The sequence below is a fragment of the Suncus etruscus genome, chromosome 6, assembly GCF_024139225.1.
Source record: "Suncus etruscus isolate mSunEtr1 chromosome 6, mSunEtr1.pri.cur, whole genome shotgun sequence".
Taxonomy (NCBI): Eukaryota; Metazoa; Chordata; class Mammalia; order Eulipotyphla; family Soricidae; genus Suncus; species Suncus etruscus.
In genome coordinates, this window is record NC_064853.1 from 117,507,528 (window position 1) to 117,531,901 (window position 24,374).

The following is a 24,374-nucleotide window of genomic DNA, read 5'->3' on the forward strand; positions in this document are numbered from 1 at the left end:
ACCATTTCTAGGCTCCAGACAAACTAGCTTGTCCAATCCCGGTCATTGTCTCTAGTGCTCGTACAGTTATATTTTTCACAGTCTCTGTTGTTGGTCTCATGTTTCTGTAGTGAAGGTCCTGGAATCTGTATATCCTACATTGAAGTCAGGATGTTGCAGAGCGCGTCTAATTTCAACTCACAATTAGCGGGCAATGCAGAAAGCCCTGTCCAGTACGCAGGTTATTGTTGTTGTTGTTGTTGTTTAAATCTTCTCAGTGTTAAGGGAAGACTCTTTTGAGTAAATCGATGTCAGAGCAGAAGTAGGGTCTTCCCTGGTAGAGGACTGCTTCCAGGTGATGTCATAGACAACTTTGGATGATTCATAGATGGCTTCCCTGGTTCAGGGGTGACTGGAAAATGCCCAAACCTCTGAGGCCTGTGCAGGTCATTATGTTAATATTCAGGGTTTGTAAGGTTCCATTGCACCACAAGATTTGTGTGTTCCTGGGGCCTGGAGAGATAGCACAGCGGCGTTTGCCTTGCAAGCAGCCGATCCAGGACCAAAGGTGGTTGGTTCGAATCCCGGTGTCCCATATGGTCCCCCGTGCCTGCCAGGAGCTATTTCTGAGCAGACAGCCAGGAGTAACCCCTGAGCAGTGCCAGGTGTGGCCCAAAAACCAAAAAAAAAAAAAAAAAAAAAAGATTATTTGTATGTATAGTATTTTCCATTTTAATGTGCCTATGCAAATAAGGAATAATGCCACCTGGCGTTATCAGTGCATAAGGGGGCCGCAAGAACAGGTCCAACAATCCCCATGACCTGATTCAAACATAAGCATTAAACTGAGGGACTCTTTCACCAAAATTCCTTATTGAACAGTTCACAAAGAGAAAAAACAAACAAACAAAAAAAAGATAAAAAGTGGGGAAAATAAACAATCTAATTTAAGACAGTGGACACTATTGTCACCATTTAAGAAAATTTGTGTGTTCCCATCTTTATAAGATAAGAACGTGTTTGTATGTAATTTCCCATTTTAATGTACCTATGCAAAGGAAGAACAGTATCACATGGCAAGATTGGTGCCTATGGGAATGCTAGAACAAGTCCAACAATCCAATTGACTTGGTTCTTATATAAACATTAAATGGAGGGACACTTCTACAAACTACCTTATTTAACAAATAACAAAGGAAAGGAAAGATAGAGAGGGACTCTTTCACCAAAATACCTTATTGAACAGTTCACAAAGAGGAGAAAAGATAAAAAGTGGGGCAAATAAACAATCTAACTTAAGACAGTGGACTCAATTGTCACCGTTTCTGGGAACTAATCAGAAACTTAGTATGGTAGCAACCACAGTTACACAATGAAAGAAGGAAGAGGCCAAGAGGCCACTAAGAGTAAACAAGTAGGTAAAGAATACTGGCCTCTTCCCAAACTGAGAGTCCATCCTCACATTTTTATTTAAAATATATATGGTACGCCCCCGCGAGGTTTTTGAAATGGAGACCAATGAGAAAAAAAAAATATCAGTGAATGTCCCGACATACACTGGTGCTGCATCGGCCTGCCATCCACCCCATATGTCCCCCCTTAGTGTTGGGAGAGAAGGGGGGAAGCCTGAAGACTACGATAGAGTCCACGTGTGCCGGCAACCAGAGAAGGCCTGGAGCAGGGGAGGAAATAGGGGAAGGCTGGAGACCTGCCAAGCCTCCCAGCACCCCCCAAGCTAGGGAGAATGCCACCGGCATAGTGTGTTCCCTAACCCCATACCTGGGAAGAGCTGGCCTCCAGGGTCAAAGCACCGGAAGCCAGATATCTGCCCCGTACCAGCTTTCTAATAATAATCCCATAGCCAATATTATTCTTAATGTTGAAAACAGAAAGCATTTCCACTGAGGTCAGGTACAAGTCAAGGATGTCCATTGTCTCCACTCTTATTCAACATAATATTAGAAGTACAAGCAACAGCAATCATACAAGTAAAGGAAATCAAAGGGATCCAAATTGAAAAAGAGAATATTAAATTAAGTCTCTTTACAGATGACATGATATATATTGAGGACCATAAGAATCCAAAAACATACTCCTAGAAAGCAGTAAACCAATATAGAAAAGGAATCCAAATTTGAAAATAAGATGTTAAATTATCTCTATTTTCAGATTGCACTGACAACCCTAAAGAATCCACTACTAAAAAAAGCTCCAATATAGTAAAGTGGCCTACAACAAAGTCAAAACACAAAATAGGTTGCATTCTTTTATATAAATAATGATTCAGAGGAGATAGAGCTCAAAGAGTCTACTCTATACCATTTAAAATAGTGTCAAAAACCACCAAGTAACAAGTAATCAGCATAACAAAACAGATGTGAGACCTATACCACAAAAATTTCAAAACACTTAAACTGAGATCTAAGAAAATGAAAAAGCTTGTCATACTTGTGGATCAGAAGAAGTAATGTTAACTAAACTATTATATAGATTCAATGCAATCCCTATTCAAATTCAGACAACATTCTTCAAGGACTTAGAACAATCAATTATAAAGTTGGTGTGGGATGATAAAGTCCCTAAAAAATAGTCAAAAACCCTACTGAAAAACAAGAAATTGGGAGGATTATCATTACCTAACTTGAAGCTATATTAGAAAGTGATTAAAACAACATGGTATTACAAAGACTGGCTCACGAAACAAAGAACAAGAACAAACAGCTGGCACAGAAATGTGGGAATGCAGACTGTACAAGCCTTTTTGGAAAGCAATATTGATCTTCCTTAAAAAACTAGAAATTTGGGCCCGGAGAGATAGCACAGCGGTGTTTGCCTTGCAAGCAGCCGATCCAGGACCTAAGGTGGTTGGTTCGAATCCCGGTGTCCCACATGGTCCCCCATGCCTGCCAAGAGCTATTTCTGAGCAGACAGCCAGGAGTAACTCCTGAGCACCGCCCAAAAAAAAAAAAAAAAAAAAACACCTAGAAATTTAGCCAAGGGAATTCCCTTTCTAATCTCCCCAATATTTACTGTGCCTATACCAAAAAAAAAAAAAAAAAAAAAAGCACTTTTTTTTATTTCGGGATCATGGTTATTGTTTGGTTGTTGTTTTTATTGCTGTGGTGCTTTTCGGGTTTTTTTGTTTGATTTTTTGGTCATTGTAGTTTTGTTTTTTGTTTGTCTGGGCTTTTTTGTTTTGTTTTTCTGTTGTTTTGGGATGGGTTTTTTTTTTGGCTTTTTGTTATGTTTTTCTTTCTTTTTTCGTTTCTTTTCTTAAATTGATATTTATAACCTCTAGATGGACTCCTCCAGGTTTTTTGATTGTTTGGTTTTTGCCCCTTTTTTCCCTTCATACAGAGCCATATCATATAACTTGAATTATCTTGTTCTGCTTCATAAATTGAGGGGGGAAAATGGACGATACCAAAACCAAACAGTCACATGAACATTGAGTAGAAATAAAAAAAATTAAAAAAGATCAGACTTAAACACCAAATCCAAAGCCAACGATAACAGAATCGATACCCCATCTACAACAAGCTAGACACAAAGGGACCACTTGTACTGCCAGCCCGGAGGGCAAAAGAGGGGGATATGGGATGTATACCGGGAACAGGGGTGGAGGGAGGACAACACTGGTGGTGGGAATGCCCCTGATTCAATGTCACTCTGTACCTAAAATATTACTATGGAAGATTTGTAATTCACTTTGGTCACAATAAAAATTATTTATTAAAAAAACTAGAAATTTAGCTTTCATGTGATCCGGAAGTTCCACTCCTAGAAGTATACCCTAGGAACCCAACAACACCATGCAAAAAAGGCCTCTGTATTTCTATATTCATCACAGCACTATTTACAATAGCCAGAATCTGGAAACATCCCAAGTGCCCAAGAACAGATGAGTAACTAAAGAAACTTTGGTACATCTACACAATGCAGCTCTAGAAAAAAATGAAATAATGAAATTTGCTTATACATGAATGACATGGAGATTATTATTCTAAATAAAATGAGTCACAGGAAGAGGGATATACATAGAATTATCTCACTCATTTGGGGATATGAGAATAAGATATTATGTTAATAATATCCAGAAACCATAGAACTGAGGGCCAGTCCATGCAGGAAGCTTGCAACAAAGAGCCAGGATTGCAGTTAAGGTAGAGAATGGTCCACTAAGACAATGATAGTCGGAATTGATCATAATGGACAAAAACTGGGTGCTGAAAGAGGATAAAGTGATATGCATGGTACCCCTTTATTAACAATAGTGTAAACCACAATGCCAAAAAGGAAAAAGAGAGAGAGAGAAGTAAAATGCCTGCCCCAAAGACAGGAGGGGTGGGGAGAGTGGGAGGTAAATGGGAGACATAGGGGCAGAAAAGTGCACTGGTGGTGTACATTCTATGACATACACTCAATCATGAATAATTTTGTAATGGTGATACTCATATAAATCATAAAAATTAAAGTGTTACTGGAGCCAGAGCTGTGGCACAAGCAGTAGGGTGTTTTTGCTTTGCATATGCTGACCTAGGACAGACCGCGGTTAGATCAACCCGCGTCCCATATGGTCTTCCCAGTCAGGAGCAATTTCTGAGCGCATGATCAGGAGTAGCCCCTGAGCGTCACTGGGTGTGGCCCAAAACAAAAACAAAAAAATTTAAAGTGTTACTGTTATATTCTGTGAATTAATTCCCATGTATACACAAAATTAAAAAATTGCAATATGATAGCCATAGTAACTCTAACTCTGTAAACTTTATAAAGTAGCTTATGTGATGCCCAGTGGGCTAAGGGACCTCATCCAGATATTCCTGGCCAACCAAGAAAGTACTTTAATGGAAGAGCCCATGAGTGCTGGACCATCTGCTTCAACAGGAGGGGATATCTAGAGCCTAATAAGTGAGGCCACCCAACAGAAAAAAAAAAGGAGAGTGATGAGTTTTTCTAAGCACACATTACAAATAAATAATGTGACTAAGCAAAAACCTATTTAATTGTTTTAGAATTGTTAGCCATAGGGGAAATCCAAAACAAAGATGTTTTGATGGGGAGGCACACCTGGAAGTACTCAGGGTTTACTCCTGGTCCTATATTTGCAGGTCATTTCTGGTTGTGCCAGGATAAAACCAGGATGGAGCCACATGCAAAACCACAACTTCACTATAAAGTTGAGTGAAAGCCTCAGGAAACAGTGGTTTTATTAGTTTATTTGGTATTTAGTTCAAACCTGGCAATGCTCCTGGGTGTATACTTAGGAGAATTACTCCTGGCTCTGTGCTCAGAAATTGCTCCTGACAGGCATAGGGAACCATCCTGGATGGGCCACATGCAAGGCAAACACCCTACTGCTGTGCTATCTCTCTGGCCCCATGAATAACTTTTTTTTTTAATAACTTCTGATGATGCTCAGGGACCTTATGGGATGCTGAGGATTTTAAACTTGGGTTGGCTTCATGCAGCCCTACCTGCTGTATTATTGCTCAGAGTGGTTGGGTTTTTTGTTTTTGTTTTTGTTTTTTTTTTAGTTTTTGGGTCACACCCGGCGGTGCTCAGGGGTTACTCCTGGCTGTCTGCTCAGAAATAGCTCCTGGCAGGCACGGGGGACCATATGGGACACCGGGATTTGAACCAACCACCTTTGGTCCTGGATTGGCTGCTTGCAAGGCAAACGCCGCTGTGCTATCTCTCCGGGCCCGCTCAGAGTGGTTTAATAAAAAATACTACTTTGAGCCAGAGCGATAGCAAATCCATGTTGTGTATAATAAATTACATGTATACTAAATCTCATGTATAATAAATTCAACACATAAAACATTGATTAAATGTTAATATATATAAACATATATTTGTATTTATAGAACTATAAATTCATTACTAAATGTACATGAAAATAGTTACAAGGGCCAGATTAGTAGTACAGTGGACAGGGTGTTTGTCTTACAGCTGGTGATCCTTCCTAAAAGTATGGATGCATTTCATATGATACCATGAGCACCATAAGGAGTAATTACTGAATGCAGAACCAGGAGCAATCCCTGAGCATTGCCAGTGTGACCCCTCAAAATATATAAAGTAAGTTTAAGTGTATCTTCATATTTAATAAATAATAATACATTTATTAAAATTAATGATAAATTTCATGTTTAATATGAAAGGAGGGAGGAGCCGGAGAGATAGCACAGCAGTAAAGCCAATCTGGGACAGATCCCAGTTCAATTCCCAGTATCTCATATGGTCCCCTAGCCTGCCAGGAGCCATTTCTGAACACAGAACCAGGAGTAACTTCTGAGAGCTGCGGTGTGACCCAAAAACCAATATATATATGAAAGGAGGGAAGGGAAAAAAACCCAATGATGGGTTAGAAATGATCAAGACCTCAAATATCTATATGATTAAAACAGTGAAGGGCCCAGAGAGATAGCACAGCGGCGTTTGCCTTGCAAGCAGCCAATCCAGGACCAAAGGTGGTTGGCTCGAATCCCCATGTCCCATATGGTCCCCCGTGCCTGCCAGGAGCTATTTCTGAGCAGACAGCCAGGAGTGACCCCTGAGCACCGCCGGGTGTGGCCCAAAAACCAAAAACAAACAAACAAAAAAAAAAACAGTGAAGACAGTAAAAACAAATTATGTATCTTAAATACGTGCGTTTTGGGGGCCACACCCAAAATGTGGCAAGACTCAGACCTTCCGCCTGAGACCTTGTCGCCTGAGGGGTACAGGATGAAATACTCTGTGCTCAGGGTTCCTGAGTTATAAATATGTTCTTTATAGTATCTGTAGAGGAATTCCTTGTCAATGAAAACTTTCACAGTATTTTCAAACATGACCTGACTTTTCATTTTCACAGTTTTACTTAGAAAGGACTTATTTTTACTTTGAATTAAACAATTGTTTCTCATTCCGTAGGGCTTTAGGTCATGCTTAATAAATAATGGTCAAAACACCAAAAAGACCTCACCTCTCACCTGCGAATCACCCCGACTATCTGTGCAGGTGTGGCCATGTCTAAGGATGGGGGTGTTTGTGGATCCTAGAGAATCTCCAGGAGAGGTCCCGAGGCTTGTGTTTATTTATGAGCCCTGGGAAGCTAACAAGTTTGTGTTTTCTGTGTTCAGTGACCGGGTAGAAACAATGTAGCCTGCTCGAACCGGGGAAGACAGGATGTTTTGCTGTTTGTCCGTCAGGACCCCAGGCTGTGGCTACAAAAGCCAAAAGCTCCCAAAACAGAAAAGATTCAGAAGTTGGCTGCTGTGGATTCTCCCTGCACTTCGCTGGCATTTCTCACAGAGAAGACCAAAGGTAATTCAGGGTATCGGGAACCCTGAAACAGGGTAGGCCTCAGCACTAATGCCAGCAATGCTGTATTTTGGGGTGTGTGTGTGTGTGTGTGTGTGTGAGAGAGAGAGAGAGAGAGAGAGAGAGAGAGAGAGAGCAGGCCACAGCACTAATGCCAGCAATGTTGTATTCTGTATTCTGACCCCTCCCTAGTTTGCACAGCTCTGTGTGTGTGTGTGTGTGTGTGTGTATGTGAGTGTTGTGTTGTGTTCCTATGGGGACAGCTTGCACCAAGCAGTAAGGTGGATTATCAAATGCAAACTCCCTGAGCAAGGCTGACTTCTGTCTGAAATGCTTTGTGTCCAAGATTTCTCTTAATTCAAGGGACTGGAACTATAGTACAGCAAACGCACGTTCAACAAGGGAAGATTCATGAGTAGCCAGGGATAGCAAACACTTTAGCACCAGCAATAGTGAGCCCACAGAAAAATTCTTCTGTAAACTTAAGTGCTTCGTATTCATCCCTGAACCAAGTCTGTGTACATGTATGAACTGATGTGGGACAGAATCTAAGGGGACAAACCAACAATGACAACATCTAAGGGGTGACAGGGTTAACTACTATGAGTGCTGAGCCTTTGTGGCCATTTCTCTGAAGAGCTCCAGAGGGGAGGGGACCAGGTGAGGGATGGAGAGACCCAAACCCTGTGGTCTGCAGAAAGGTCTGGGGTTTCCTGCACCAAGGAGGGCCAAACCATGTTGTATTGGTTCCAGCCATGAAGGAATCCTCCCAACTGGAGGTCGAGAGGATGCTGAGAGAGACTTCTCCCCAGATGTCAGCACCACCAGTGTCTGAATTCCTGCCTGTTCCAGGTATGACAGGGAGGGAACCAGACTTGATGCATCTGGGACATGAAGGCATATATTGTATATGATTCTGCACCTATGGACAGGGGGGATGGGTCACTCACACCCAGAGGTGCCCAGGTGCCAGAGTTGTAATGGACCCCTTCACAAGCTCTCAAGACCCAACTCCAGGGAACTGTGCATCTCTGATGGGCCACAGGTTCGGGTTCCCAGGGGAAATTGGCTTGGGAAAGCACATAGAAGCAGGCGCATGGGAAACCTTTTCTCCTCTCAGCTCCTCCTCAGGGAGCAGATCTGGCTTCATCTCCAGCTCCTAGATCTTCAGAGGTGCTTGGTGCCAGGGAAAAAGCTGGAAGAGCTCCCAAGCCTCCAACTGCACAGCCGCTCCAAGCAGTGACTACACAGCCACAGTCAGTGACATCAGGGGCCTTAAGGTTGGCGCTGGCAGAGGTAGCAGAGGCCCCCGAGTTCCAGGCAGGACCAGATCTGGATCCAACATCACAGCAGCAGCTTGGTGAGATGGTTTTGTGTGATGCACTGTTCACTGAGGTGCAGACATTCTCCGAAGCTAGCTTTATTCAGTATGTTGACATGGGCTTGGAGATTCTTGCACAAAGCATAACAGTGGGCTCAGAACTCCCATATACCACATCCCTCTGTTCACACACCTTAAGGAAAGAGAATGTCGCATATTTGGGGAGCCCAGGGCCAGGACAAAGTTAATGCTCCCTTTTTATCCTTACAGACCCTCTCACTCTCCTTCCCCATAACTGCACTTCCTGCTCTCACTCTCCACCCTCTTTTACCTCTTCAAGATATTTGGACAAAAGGAAGAAATTGGGGACCACACCTGCTGGTCAGGGAGCCCAGGGTTCAGATGGTTGCTGTGAGCAACCAGGACAGAGCAAAGAACTCACCTCCTCTGGGGACCTGGCAGATGCTGTCCCTGTAACATGTGGCATCACGGACTAGAGAGTGCCCTGCAGGTCTGACCTATGTTACTTATGTTCATCATCCTTTTCTCTCCTCCTTCACACCTCCTAACAGAACATCTAATGTTGGGAGGCACTCTTCTTTGTTTTGTTTTGGGCCACACCTGGGGTCAAAGAGTTCAGGGTTAACTCCTAGCTCTGCATTTAGGAATCACATTTAGGATGGTGGGGATTGAACCTGGGTCAGAGTCTGCATGCAAGACCAGTCTCCTTCCCACTGTACAAGCTTATTGGCCCCAAGTTTTGGGACACTTTATTGAGAAACTGAGACACCCCCCCAGGAATTCTCAGGAAACAACCTTCTTCAATGTGACAACCTGGGCTCAAAGGATCTTTATCCAATAGTTCTACAGTTGGGGTTTCCTTAGATATTTTAGCAAGTGAGTTCACAAAAGCAAACCCCCATATAAAAAGCATCACTCCATTCCATACAAGGTGGCATAAGTTTACAGGTTTTATTATCTAGTTGCTGGGCTCTGTACACAAAGCTATATAGTTTGGTTTCCCCTTCCCCAAATCTCAGGCCCTGGCCCCAGAGATGATGATCTATACCTGTTTCTTCCTGCCACCTTCCTCCTACAGTTTGTTTTGTCTCTGATTTCCTCCTGCCTCATTGTCCCCCTTAGATAAATGGATCATTCTAAGGGTCAGAGAGCATCATTACCTGATCCAGGAGCTCATCTCTCCACCATCCTCAGGCAGGTGCTGCCTTTCCTCCTGTGGCTGTCACTTTATAGTACTGATGATCCGAGGCTGTTGGTGTTCCCCAGAGCACTGTCATGCCTGAGCCCAGGAGCAGGGGACTCCTCCTTTAAGAGACTTCAGTTCCCACAGGGCAGCAAACCAAACTCCCCTAAGATGATAATAGCCTCTGCGTTCCCCATTTGTGCATAGGTGAGGACTAGCACTTCATTGAGTGGGAGACTTTTTGTTCCGTTTCGGGACCACATTTAGTGATGCTCAGAGATCACTCCTTCCCTGTACTCGGTGATCACCTTTGGTGGTGGTGCTGGGGGGAACAGTTTGAGATGCTGAAGACCTAACCTAGCTTGTTTTATTTGGGGGGCTAGTGTTGGGTCACAAATGGGTGCCTCTTTAGTGTCCTTACAGCCTCTTTTTCTATAGCAGGTCTTCCTGTTCTTGCCCCTCTGTTGCCTCTTCATTCGGTTTGGCCAAGAGAGGGAACCACATTGAGCAGAAACCCCCTGTCTCCCAAACTTCATGGATTTCCTGGCAGCTGCAAGGGACCAGGACTGAGTAGACCAATTGCCTCCTCTCAGGATCCAACAGCCACTGTCCCTGTGATACTTGGAAGACAAGGTACTAGGCAGAGTTCATACAGATCTAATCTGTCTTGCTGACATCCATGGCTTTTTCCCTCCTTCATGCTCACATCCTTCCTAATGGAGCCGCCTGATACTGTAGAGGCTGTAGTGAGAACCTGGGGGATTCCTAGGAAGCTCTATGAAACACAATCTTGCAGGATTCTCATCCCAAAGCCCAACCCTCTCTGCAGGTGTATGTGGAGGGCCCTTATATACTTTATCAAGTGATCTCACAGGATTAAGAAAAATAGGCAAGAAAAGTGTTGCTCCATATAAACTTGTGCTATGTTGACTGATTTCACTCAGAGCTGAGTGCCAGCCCCTAGGACGAAGTTTCCCTTTCCCCAAATGTCAAGATACAATTCCTGAGAGAGCTTTAAGTGCCTTTTTCCTGCCACATGTATTCAGTCTCTGATTCCCTCCTGCCACAGTGAGAGAGTATGAGGCCCTCATCTCAGAGGCATGGAAAGGTTCTTGGTTATTGTTCATGTGTTTTACTTTTCTATATGTTTTTTTTATTATTTTTTGTTTGAATCACTGTGATATCTGATACAAACTTCACTGGGTCTATGTCTTTATAGAATATCACAGGTATATTTCTAGGAACAGGTGAAATTTGTCCATCTCTTTCACAAATACTATATATCCTTTGGACCCAAGAAATCCTTTCAAGCCATGAACTAGAATTTTTCCCATTCTCTGTCTCTTGGATATCTTTTAGTGGCACTCTTGAGTTTTCTGGACAGTAGCCTTTCACCTTTCTTTCTTTCTTTCTTTCTTTCTTTCTTTCTTTCTTTCTTTCTTTCTTTCTTTCTTTCTTTCTTTCTTTCTTTCTTTCTTTTGTTTTTTGTTTTTTTTTTGGGGGGGCCACACCCGGCAGTGCTCAGGGGTTACTCTTGGCTGTCTGCTCAGAAATAGCTCCTGACAGGCACGGGGAACCATTTGGGACACCGGGATTCGAACCAACCACCTTAGGTCCTGGATTGGCTGCTTGCAAGGCAAACACCACTGTGCTATCTCTCCGGGCCCAGCCTTTCACCTTTCTGATGCAACTGAATCCCAAATACTTAATTTTGGGGTACTTGATGGTGAATGCTATGATTTTCTTTATTTTTCTCCTTGACTTTATGGAGGAAAGACATGTTAAAGATTTTTAGTGTGGATTTTGTGGCTTGTCATCTTTTTGTTTGTGGCCACACAGGCCATGCTCAGAGGTTAATCCTGGCCCTGCCCTCAGTAATTAGTCCTGGCAGTGCTTGGGGTACCATATGGGATATCAGACATCATCCTGGGTTGTATGCAAGCAAGGTATGTGCCCTATGTGCTGTATTATTGCTCTGGTCCATGCTGCTTGCCATCTAGCAGAAAATTTTCTTACAGTTCAGGGCTTATGCAATATTACAGTGGGTAGGATGTTGCCTGGTACTTAGCAGACCAAGGTTCAATTCTTAGGATGCCATATTGTGCCCTACACACCACCAGGAGACATTTTTTTTATGCAGTGCCAGACGAAACCATTTCTGGGGGCCGACGAGGTGGCGCTAGAGGTAAGGTGTCTGCTCTGCAATCCAGCCAAGGAAAGATGCGACCGTGGTTCCATCCCCCGGCGTCCCATATGGTCCCCCCAAGCCAGGGCCAATTCCTGAGCGCTTAGCCAGGAGTAACCCCTGAGCATCAAATGGGGGTGTGGCCCAAAAAAAAAGAAAGAAAGAAACCGTTTCTCATGATGTGGTGCAAAATGCTTCAAAAGATTCTGCATGATTAGGGATCCCCTGGTTCTGGCTTTAGAGGTGGCTAAGTACGGTTCTGTGTTGACTGCAAAGTGACAGCTGAGTAAGGCTTTTTCTTGCAGGAAACATTCTGCATCTGTCTCTTCTTTTCTCTCTCTTCTCTCTCTCTTCTCTCTCTGTCTCTCTCTCTCTCTCTCTCTCTCTCTCTCTCTCTCTCTCACACACACACACACACACACACACACACACACACACAAACACACACACACCAAATCTCTATGGCTGGCAACTATCAGATCCCACAAAATCCCATTCTGAACTGCTGTGGATGGCCTCCCATGAGGGGTGTGGGCCTGGGCTGAGCTTCCCTGGGCATTCCCTGAGGGGTCTGAGTTGGGAAAAGCTTATGGGACAGGCACATCGATGACCTTCTCTACTCTTACTTCACTTCCAGGAGCTCCACCTCCAGGAGCCGGCCTTGCTCCAACTCCAACATCGCCCCAGACAGAGCCTGTTTTGACTACAGCATCACAACCACAGCACAGTGAGATGGGAGTGCTCTGTTCCACACGCCCAGGGCCAGTGTTGTGGGCTTTGGGTTTCGTGTTTTTTTGCTTCTTCACAGTTTCTTGCGTGTTATGGGTTGTTTATTTCTTACTATGTGCATAATTCAAATGCAAATACATTTCCATTGTTATTCGTTCTGAATACTATTCTATAGATACGGTTCAACCTTTTTCATGTGGGGTTTGGGGGGCACTTGGCTGAGCACTCAGGAACAACACTTGGCAATGCTGATGCTCAGTAGACCATATGGACTGCTCGGGATAGAACTCAGTGCCAATTGTTGGCCAAGTGCAAGGCAACTGAAAGTAACCACTGGTTCAGCCTATTGATTATTATGTACAACCTGCACTGAATGTATGTTCAGTATTTCTCATGCCCCTTTATGGTTTTTGGAGGTGATCCACACCCATCAAAGCTCAGGAATCTGTGCTCAGGGAACACTCCTGGCAGTTTGGGGGACCATAAGGGGTGCCAGGTATCAAATCAGCCATGTACAAGGCAAATTCCCTATCCACTCATTATTGCTCCACACCCCCATGTTTGCTTTGAATTTTATATCCTACAAATGAGGGCATTTTTTGGCCTTTTTATTTCTGAATCATTTCAATTAGTATGAAACCTTCCAGTCCAAGTTGTAGCAATATTTTATCTCTTCTCATAGCTTTTACTCTTCCACTGTGAATATTCACCACAATTTCTTTATCTTCTCATCTGTTACTGTGCACATGGGTTCTTTAGAGATCGTGGCTATTGTAAATTATGTTGTGATAAATATAGGTGTTCTTCTATTCTTTTAATATCAATACTGAGGGACCGGAGAGATAGCATGGAGGTAAGGCACTTGCCTTACATGCAGAAGGATGGTGGTTCGAATCCCAGCATCCCATATGGTCCTCTGTGCCTGCCAGGGGCGATTTCTGAGCATAGAGCCAGGAGTAATCCCTGAGTGCTGCCAGGTGTGACCCAAACACCAAAAAAAAAAAAAAATCAATACTGAAATGTTTCTGGAGTAGATACCCAGGTGCAGAAGCACTGGGTATATGGACTAATGTGCTAAATTGTACTCTTAAATTTTGGGTGGGGTCCTCCAAGCATTACTTGTGAGAGAAGGGGGCCACAGTAGTAATTCTTTGTCCACTAGCCAGTGTTTTAGTGAGGCATTCAAATCTGGCTCTGATTGTGACCTATGAGGATGGGAAGTGTCTGGGATTTCTTTTTTTCGGTTTTTGGGCCACACCCGGCACTGCTCAGGGGTTACTCCTGGCTGTCTGTTCAGAAATAGCTCCTGGCAGGCACAGGGGACCATATGGGACACCAGGATTCGAACCAATCACCTTTGGTCCTGGATCGGCTGCTTGCAAGGCAAACACCGCTGTGCTATCTCTCCGGGCCGGTGTCTGGGATTTCTGGAGCTCCACCCTGTAATACTCAGGATATTGTGGTGCTGGAGAGTCAGCTACATGTAAGGCATGAATAATACTGTGCCACCTCCAGCCCACTCTTCTTTAATAACTTTTTTATTAATCTTTAATAATTTTTTCTAACTTTATTAAAAACCATGATTCAGGGGCCGGAGTGATAGCACAGCAGTAAGGCCTTTGCCTTGCATGTGGCCAATAAGGACGGACCCCGGTTCAAATCCTGGCATCCCTTATGGTCTCCAGAGTCTTCCCGAAGCAACCTCTGAGTTCAGAGCCAGGAGTAATCCCTGAGCGATGCTGAGTGTAACCCAGAAACAAACAAACAAGAAAACCATAATTCACAAAAATATTGATAGTTAAGTTTTAGACATATAATGTTCTAGCACAATCTCTCCACCAGTGACAACTTCCTTACACCAGTGTTCCCAAGTTCTTGCAACTTCCCAGAGTGCCACCTTGACGGGCACATTTTATAGTTTGGTTGGTAGTTTGGATCTCGTGTTGTCAGTGTTGTTGGGATATGTAGCTGTATCACAGTCCACATGACTGATGGACTGAAGTCCTTGGGCCCTTGACCTCTGCTCTTACAAAACTTCTCCCTTCTGCTTCTTTACCTTCTCTGTCCTCCCCCCTGTAGTTCAGAGACAAGGTGATCCAAGTGCTCCCCACCTTTTATTAACTGCATTTTCTCATCTGGTCTATACCACAGATACATGAGATCATCCTGTTTGTCCTTCTGGCTTACTTCGCTTAACTTGATACCTTCCATTTCCATCAATGTTACAATAAATCACAGAATATCACCAATCCTTGCTGTTGCATAGTATTCCTTTGTATAAATATATATACACCACATACCACATTTTCATAATCCTCTTAACTTTAAGAAGTTTCCACACCAAGGAAAAAAAAAACTTAACGGAGGGCCGGGAGAGATAGCATGGAGGTAAGGCGTTTGCCTTAAACGCAGAAGGACATCCCATATGGTCCCCTGAGCCTGCCAGGGGCGATTTCTGAGCATAGAGCCAGGAGTAACCACTGAGCGCTGCTGGGTGTGACCCAAAAACCAAAAAAAAAAGATGTTTCCACATCATTATTTTAATACACTGAGATTTATGAAGTTGTTTATTCTAGAGCAGGGGTCTCAAACTTGAGGCCCACAGACCGTTTGCGGCCCTCCGTACAACATTTTGTGGCCAGCGGCCGGCCTTCAAATATTGCAGTATTCACGATTATTCGGTAATCGCTTACCGAATAATCGCAATAAAAATCACATTAGTAAGAAAAAATCGCATTAAACATTCGCATACCCCAAGCAGTTCCGTTCAGGGTATGTAAATGTTTAATGAGATTTTTTTCTTACTAATGCAATTTTTTATTGCAAATATTCGGTAAGCGAAATCCCTTATGCAGCCCTGCCTCACCCTAACTTTGCCTCCTGCAGCTCCCAGGTAAATTGAGTTTGAGACCCCTGTTCTAGAGTTTTAAGCATATAATGTTCTGACACCAATTTCACTACCAGTGTTAACTTAACTTCCCATCACCAATATACCAAGGTTTCTTATCATCCCCCAGTCTGCCTCCTTGGAAGGTATATTTTTATTTGGATTTTGCGGCCACGCCTATTTTTAATCAGGACTTACTATGGTTCTGAGCTCAAGGCTCCCTCTTAGCAGGCTTCAGAGCCCGTATAGGGGGCTGTGGATTAATCCTGGGTCAGACACATGCAAGGCAAGCACTCACCCTACGTAAGATTTCTATAGGATCAATAGGCATATTTAAATTTTGGTTTTGGGGGACGGAGCAGTAGCACAGTGGTGCTTTGCAAGCAGCTGACCGAAGACGGACCACAGTTTGATCCCCATATGATCATATGATCTCATATGGTTCCCCAAGCCAGGAGAGACTTCCTAGCACATAGCCAGGAGTAACCCTGAACATCACGGGCATGGACCAAAAATTTAAAAAAAGAAAATAAATTTTGGTTTTGTAGCTTGGGTCCCCTATTTACAACTACAGTGGTGTCTCTGTGGTTTAAATATATACAGACACCACATCTATACACCATAGATGTGTCTAAGAACCTTGACCCTGTTACTTCTCTCTGCCTCTTCTTTCTCCTCCTTTTCCTCCCTGTTCTTCTCATTTCTGAAGTCTACAGTCCAGGGTGGTCTTAAGTATCACTGCTGTGACACCTTGCATTTCCTTTACCTAGTATTAAGTATACTGCAGATAAGTAAGATCAGCTGATATTTGTCCTTCTGTCATCCCACCCCCATCTTCTGCATAACCTTACCTAATGGTAGACCTGCTCATTTCTGGGAGGGTCTTTGGGAGGTATCAAGAGGATTACCTGAGGGGCAGGAAGAGAATTTGGAGGACTGATTGAGGGAGATTTAGCAAGAGAAAAGGAGGAGGAGAGCTGGCAGGATGGAGGGAGAAGAAACATGTTGAATGCAGGGCTAATAATGGAGCTTGCTTGAAAGGTTATGATAGAAGCCACACCTGTTGGCTAGGGCCCTGAATAAAGCTGATGTCTTCTGAAACTTGATTGCTGTGAGTCTCTTTCTCACTGCCACCCTCAGACTCGCCGGCCGGAAAGAGTTACAGGATCATGGTCCAAGCTGGAAGAGAAAGGCCTCACCCTCCATCCTTCTCACTATCATCCACCTCCATCCAGCACTCCATAATTAATCTGTTTTTCTACACTGACTTAGTTCACTTAGCAGGGTAACCTCCATTTTCTTCAAAGCTGCAGTAATTTGTATGATTTTACCAACCATTACAGCTTGGATAGTATGAAGGAATTTTAAACTGAAGAAAGAATACCTTGTTGACTACATTCTTTTTTGTTTTGTTGTTGTTGTTGTTTTGGTTTTTGGGTCACACCTGACAGCGCTCAGGGCTTACTCCTGGCTCTACGCTCAGAAATCGCCTCCGGCAGGCACGGGGAACCACATGGGATGTCAGGATTCGAACCACTGTCCTTCTGCATGCGAGGCAAATGCCTTACCTCCATGCTATCTCTCCAGCCTTCGTTGACTACATTCTATCATCCAAACCAACAGTCACCATAACATGGAAACTGAAGTGGGAGTAAATTATTTATTTTTTTGAGGGGGCGTCACACCCGGCAGCGCTCAGGGGTTACTCGTGGCTACACTCAGAAATCGCTCCTGGCAGGCTCAGGGGACCGGACCATATGGGATGCCGGGATTCAAACCACCATCCTTCTGATGTCTGACTGCAATAATCATGATGATAAGTTTTCTTGGGACCATGAAGAAAAACTTTAGGGTTAGACAGATTAGTATGCCTGGAGCCTATAGTTGGTCTTGTGACAGGATTATTCATGGGTAGGGACACCCTGTTTTTAGGCCAGATGTTTATTTTTTTTTATTTTCTCCAACTTTTACTGTGCCTATGTAAAAAACTGCCACCTTTTTTTATCTTTTAGATAGGGGTTCCTCCCTTTTTCTTAAAACTATGGGACACGAGTTACTTTGTTCTAGTTCATATTTCTGCATTTTCAATAAAATGACGAAGAGAGGGTTGTGGGAGTAACATTTCAATTCTGTTTAGGATGATGATTCTTTTCTGGTGCTTGTCTCTCAGGGACTAGAAGTACCTCTGGATTTGTTCCTTACCCTGCCAGTTCTCCACCCTAGGGAGTGGTCTTTCTCTTCCCAATAAAGACATTGGGTATCAGGGAGAAGCTGCCTTTAGTTTTGTTTCCACACTTGATTAATCTGCCCACGGGTGTCTCTCTCTAGTTAGTTGAAGGCTTGTGGTGGAATTTTCCTGAGCCTGTTTCATTACCTTCTATCTGTATGGATTATTTCCTGTGTTGGCATTTGCTTCCAGACCCATGCTTCCTGAGATTTCCACTTCACCCAAGAGATTAAACAATATAGTCAATACCTTCTCCCCAAATGAGTGTCATTGCTGAATACTCCAACTCAGCTGAACTTCTATCCTTTGCAGATACCTCATCTTCAGAGCCCAGACCTGGCCCTGCTCTTCTTTTTTTTTTTTTTTTTTTTTTTTGGTTTTTGGGTCACACCCGGCGGTGCTCAGGGGTTACTCCTGGCTGTCTGCTCAGAAATAGCTCCTGGCAGGCACGGGGGGACCATATGGGACACCGGGATCCGAACCAACCACCTTTGGTCCTGGATCGGCTGCTTGCAAGGCAAATGCCGCTGTGCTATCTCTCCGGGCCCGGCCCTGCTCTTCTTGATGTGGTTTCCTGATACTGCTATTTCTAATGTGGGCTCCTGGTCCTGCTCCTGGATGTGTTTAACAGGCAGCCCCCAACTCAGGAACCTTCAAGTGTCCTGGATCTGAAAATCCAGCTCAGATGATCTCAGACACAATGGAGGTTCTGGTAACTCTGGTGACCAGTGTTGGCTTGCAGTGAAGAAAACCACAGTGTCTGCACTTTTCCAAAAAAATATATAGGGACCAGAATGATAGTATAATGGCTAGGGCACTTGCTTTGCACATAACCAATCTGTATTCAATCTTTGGCATCTGATAGTGTCTCCTAAGCACTGTCAGGATTCCTGAATGCAGAGCCAAAATTAACCCCTTAGCATTACCAGCTGTGGTGCTCACTTCGGCAGCACATATACTAAAATTGGAACGATACAGAGAAGATTAGCATGGCCCCTGCGCAAGGATGACATGCAAATTCATGAAGCATTACCAGCTATGGACCAAAAAACAATAAAACAATAACAATAATTTAAAATGAATAGGACCGAGAAAAATAGGGATCTTGCCTTGCATGCTACTAACTTTTTTTTTTTTTTTTGGTTTTTGGGCCACACCCGGCAGTGCTCAGGGGTTACTCCTGGCTGTCTGCTCAGAAATAGCTCCTGGCAGGCACGGGGGACCATATGGGACACCGGGATTCGAACCAAACACCTTTGGTCCTGGATCGGCTGCTTGCAAGGCAAACACCGCTGTGCTATCTCTCCGGGCCCACATGCTACTAACTTGATTCGATCTCTTACATCACATAAGGTCCCACTAGTCCTGCCATGAGAAGCTCCTGAGTACAGATCTAGGACTAAACCCTTAACATCGCCAGTGTGGCCCAAAAAACTAAATAGGGGCTGAAGAGATAGTACATAGTGTAAGGACCTTGCCTTGTGTGCTGATGACCCAGGTTTGATCCCCAGCATTCCAAATGGTCCCCCAGTGATTCCTAATTGTAGAACAAAGAGTAAACCCTGTATGTCACCAGATGTGATTAAAAACCTCAAAATGGGGGGTAGGGGCAGAGAGATAGCATGGAGGTAAGGTATTTGCCTTTCATGAGAAGGACAGTGGTTCGAATCCCGGAATTCCACATGGTCCCCCAAGCCTGCCAGGGGTGGTTTCTGAGCATAGAGCCATGAGTAACCCCTGCCTGTTGTGACCCAAAAACCAAAAAAAATAGGAGCCAGAGCAGTGGCACAAGCACTAAGAAGTCTGCCTTGCCTGCACTAGCCTAGAACAGACCGAAGTTCTATCCCCTGGCATCCCATCTGGTCGCCCAAGCCAGGAGCAATTTCTGAGCGCATAACTAGGAGTAACCCAAGTGTCACCGGGTGTGGCCAAAACAAAAATAATTTAAAATAAAATAAAAATATCGAAATAAATAATAGGGGCCGGAGAGATATCATGAAGGTAAGGCATTTTCCTTGTATGCAAAAGGTCGATGGTTCGAATCCCGGCATTCCAGATGTTCCCCTGAGCCTGCAAGGAGCGATTTCTGAGCATAGAGCCAGGAGTAACCCCTGAGCTGCTGCTGGGTGTGACCCAAAATCCAAATAAATAAATAATAAATAGGATCCAGAGAGTATAGCAGATAGAGTACTTATCTTACACACTGACAACCTGGATTCAATCCCAGCATCCCATATGATCTTATAAACCCTGCCAGTAGTAACACTTACGCATCATTGGGTGTGACCAAAAAATAAAGTGAAAAATAAACATAAATGGTAATTTTTTTCAGTTTCTCTGCTCTTCAGGGGTTAGAAAGATAGGACAGGAGTTGCATTATAGGCAACAAACCCTTGTTTACACTGGTACTACACAAGGTCTCCCAAGGACTGCCAAGAATATCCCTGAGCATTTCAGGACGTGTCCCAAAAACAAAAACTTTATTCACTTTTTAAGTGTTCTTTGAGAGTCTGATCTTTCTCAGAGATTGTTCTTGTTAATACAGTGCCATTTCAGAAGACTATCAGAGCAGTTTTAAGATAAAGAAAAATTAATCAACATATAGAATAAATCATATATGCTCCTACATCATAGTCTACATGTATCTTTGTTACCATGACTTTATAGTCATGGAAACAGTGATGAATCAACACTAACATATTAAGATTACATGTTGAATCACAACCAGATGTAATATGAGACATCTGTACACAGGACACAGAGAGATTGGAAGGAAAAGCAAAGAAAGGAGGGGTTCAGAGAGATACAATGGAAAAAGGAACATACCTCATAGGGTCCCCTGAGCACTGCCTGGGGGGATCCCTAAGCACAGAGACAGAAATAAGCCCTGAGCACTGTCAAGTATGACCAAAAAATTCATAGGAGTCAGTCTTCAAAACTCAGAGCTTTTTCCCTTATGTGGATGTTCTGAACTTTCTGATACTTTCTGGTGAATCTATCAAGTACCCTCTTTCCAGAGCTCCACCCAGAAGTGTTTTTTTTTTTTTTCAATTTTGGGAGCACACCAGCAATGTTCAGGGGTTACTCCTTGCTGTTCACTCAAAATTCACTCCTGGTGGTGAATCTCGGTTTGACTGCCTACTAGACAAGAGCCAGCAGACAATACTGGACAATAGCCATAGCAGCTATACTATTGCTATGCGTCCCACCCCCTACCCCCCCCAAGACATTTCAGTGTCCCCACAGATTCATTCTACAAATAATCCACACAGGATTTGGAGAGATTGTATAGCAAGTAAAACCTTGCACATGACTAATCAGATCTCATCTTCTGCATACCATATAATCCCTCAGCACGGCCAGAAGTGATCCCTGAGTGCATGAATGCAAGATCATGCAGTGGTCCTCAAACTATGGCCCGGGGGCCACATATTGTATTTGTATCTGTTTTGTTTCTTCATTGCAAAATAAGACACATGCAGTGTGCATAAGAATTCGTTCATAAGTTTTGTTTTTACTATAGTCAGACGCTCCAATGGTCTGAGGGACAGTGAACTGGCCCCCTGTTTAAAAAGTTTGAGGACCCCTAGACTCGCATCGCAGATGTGGCCAAAATAAATAAATAAATAAAGCCCTGAGGTCACAGCGGTAATAAATAGTAGATAGAGTGATTGCTTAGTATGCTGCCAACCAGTGATCAATCCTGGACATTCTGATTCTGAGCCTTTAACTCAGTCTTTAACTAACTCATTAACCCGCCGCCACTCCCAATACAATCTATAGATAGAATCTGTTGAGGCGCTACCCCAAAAGCAAGTCCAATCTCTGCCTTAGAGCCCGTCTCCCCTGGATCTCTAGCCTGGACAGCGCAGTCAAATGTTCACTCACCCTAATCTACGGCACTCCGGTGCCAGGACTACATAATAGCGGCCGTCAGGTGGCGCGCGAGCACCATCAGTGGGATAGGTCGTGCTCACACCGCCACCCCCACCCCGGCGGGGGAGCAAGCGGGTAACAGAATCACACCAAGAGGTTGGAGAGATGGCACAACGGGAGGGCGCTTGCCTTGCATGCAGCTGACACATGTTTGATCTCCAGCATCCCATATGGTCGGTCCCCGGACCACTGCTAGGAATGATTCCTAAAGGCAAATGACTAAGCATTCTAAGTATTAGATGTTCGTTTGTGTGCCCTGGAAGGTCGAATTATTTATCTTCCTTTTCATTTGAGGCTTGGATCTGAGTGCCACAGCAGGTGGTGCTCCAAGGACCAAGCAGTGCTGAACAAGAGAAACTACTGGGCGGGGCCTTCAGTCTGCACAAAAAAAAAAACAAAAACAAAAACAAAACAGGTAAAAGGTTGGTTTTAAGGGCCACAAACAGAACAGCAGAAAGCAATTGCCTTGCACATAGTCCTCCTGGGTTCAATCCTCAACATCCCATATGATCACCCCAGCAGCACTAGAAGTGATCCTTGACTCAGAGACAGGAATAACCCCAGAGCACTTCTGGGTGTGGCCCCCAAATGCCAGAGCACAGAACTGGGACTAGATTCCACTCTGTGATCTAAACCCTCCTCCCAAAAATAGTATTGGTTATAGCATGAAAGATAATCCAGTGGGCTAAGTGTTTTATCTGTATGCAGGAGGTCCAGGTCAATCCTGGTACCACACAGTCCTCTAAGCACGGCTTAGAAACCCTGAGCAGTCAGGAATAGCCCCTGAACAGTGCTTTGTGTTTCACCAAAAACTGTGTTGGCAAAGAACAGTGAGTGTAGTTAAATAGAGAAGGGTCTACTAGGACAATAATAGTTGGAACTAATCACTCTGGAAAAGAACTCAGTGCTGAAAGTGGAGAAACCAGCATGTGAAGCACCCCCCTCATTAACAATAGTGCAAACCACAGTGTCAAAAAGCGAAGAGAGGAGCCGGAGAGATAGCAAAGAAGTAAGCATTTGCCTTGCATGCAGCCGTCCAGGACTGATGGTGGTTTGAATCCCGGCATCCCATATGCAGGCATATCCCATACTCCAGGCCTGCCAGGAGCAACTTCTGAGCACAGAGCCAGGAGTAACCCCTGAGCACCAGTGGGTGTGACCCAAAAACCAAAAAAAAAAAAAAAAAAGCAAAGAGAGAGTGAGAGAGAAAAACAAATCGCCTGCCTTAGAGCAAGTTAGGGGTGAAGGGGTGGAAGAAAAACAGGAGACATTGGTGACAGGAAAGGTGCACTGGTGAAGGATGGTGTACGTTGTATGACTGAAACCCAGCAACGAACAATTTTGTAACCACATTGCTTAAATAAGGCAATTTAAAAATAATAAAGAGCTAGTTAATAAATTAAATTAATAATAATTAACAGGGGGCTGGAGAGATAGCACAGAAGTAGGGCTTTTGCCTTGCAAGTGGCCAACCCAGGACCAATGGTGTTTTATTTATTTATTTATTTATTTGGTTTTTGGGCCACACCCGGCGGTGCTCAGGGGTTACTCCTGGCTGTCTGCTCAGAAATAGCTCCTGGCAGGCACGGGGGACCATATGGGACACCGGGATTCGAACCAACCACCTTTGGTCCTGGATCGGCTGCTTGCAAGGCAAACGCCGCTGTGCTATCTCTCCAGGCCCGACCAACGGTGTTTAAATTCTGGCATCTCATATGGTCCTCCATGCCTGCCAGGAGTGATTTCTGAGCACATCACCAGGAGTAACCCCTGAGCGCCACCGGGTGTGGCCCCCAAACCAAATAATATTAATTAATTAATTGATTAGTTAAATTGCTTAAATAAGGCAAATTAAAAATAAAAAGCTAGTTAATAAGAAATTAGAATTTTACAACGTAAACTACAGCAGAAGTCTAGAAACCAAACCAACCCCAAAGAGACCTTTACAAAATGTAAGAGATTCTGCTCAGCCTTGTTCAGCACCATGGTCAGCGCCTGGCTCTGCTTCCATTATGCTCTGTTGTTAGTTCTGCTTTTAAAAGCAATAGGTGCAAAGCCAGAGAGATAGCACAGTTGTGGGGCGTTTGCCTTACACACAGCGGAACCAAGACAGATGGTGGTCCAAATCCTGGCACACTGTATGGTCCCCTGAACCTTCCAGGAACAACTTCTGAGCGCAGAACCAGGAGTAACCCCTGAGCTCTGCTGGGTGTGATGCAAAAAGAAAAAAGACTAAAGCAATGAATGGATGCTTTTTTTTTTTTTTTTTTTTTTTTGTGGTTTTTGGGTCACACCCGGCAGTGCTCAGGGGTTATTCCTGGCTCCTGGCTCAGAAATTGCTCCTGGCAGGCACGGGGGACCATATGGGGCGCCGGGATTCAAACCAATGACCTCCTGCATGAAAGGCAAACACCTTACCTCCATGTTATCTCTCCAGCCCCGAATGGATGCTTTTTTGGGGGGATTAAGGGGAATTGTTTGACTTGATTTGATAAGTTTTGTCTTTGGATCACACCTAGTGGTGCTCGGGACTGATTCTACACTCAAGGATCACTCCTGACAGGATCAAGGGACCATTAAAAGTACCAAGGATTGCACAAC

The 24,374-nt window shown here is 44.0% G+C and overlaps 1 non-coding gene across 1 annotated transcript; it reads left to right on the top strand.

The window, feature by feature from the left end:
• Window positions 1-18,771: 18,771 nt before the first annotated feature.
• Window positions 18,772-18,878, top strand: LOC126013008 (U6 spliceosomal RNA). The gene has a single exon (XR_007497346.1). It is a non-coding gene; the product is annotated as a U6 spliceosomal RNA (small nuclear RNA).
• Window positions 18,879-24,374: the final 5,496 nt, after the last annotated feature.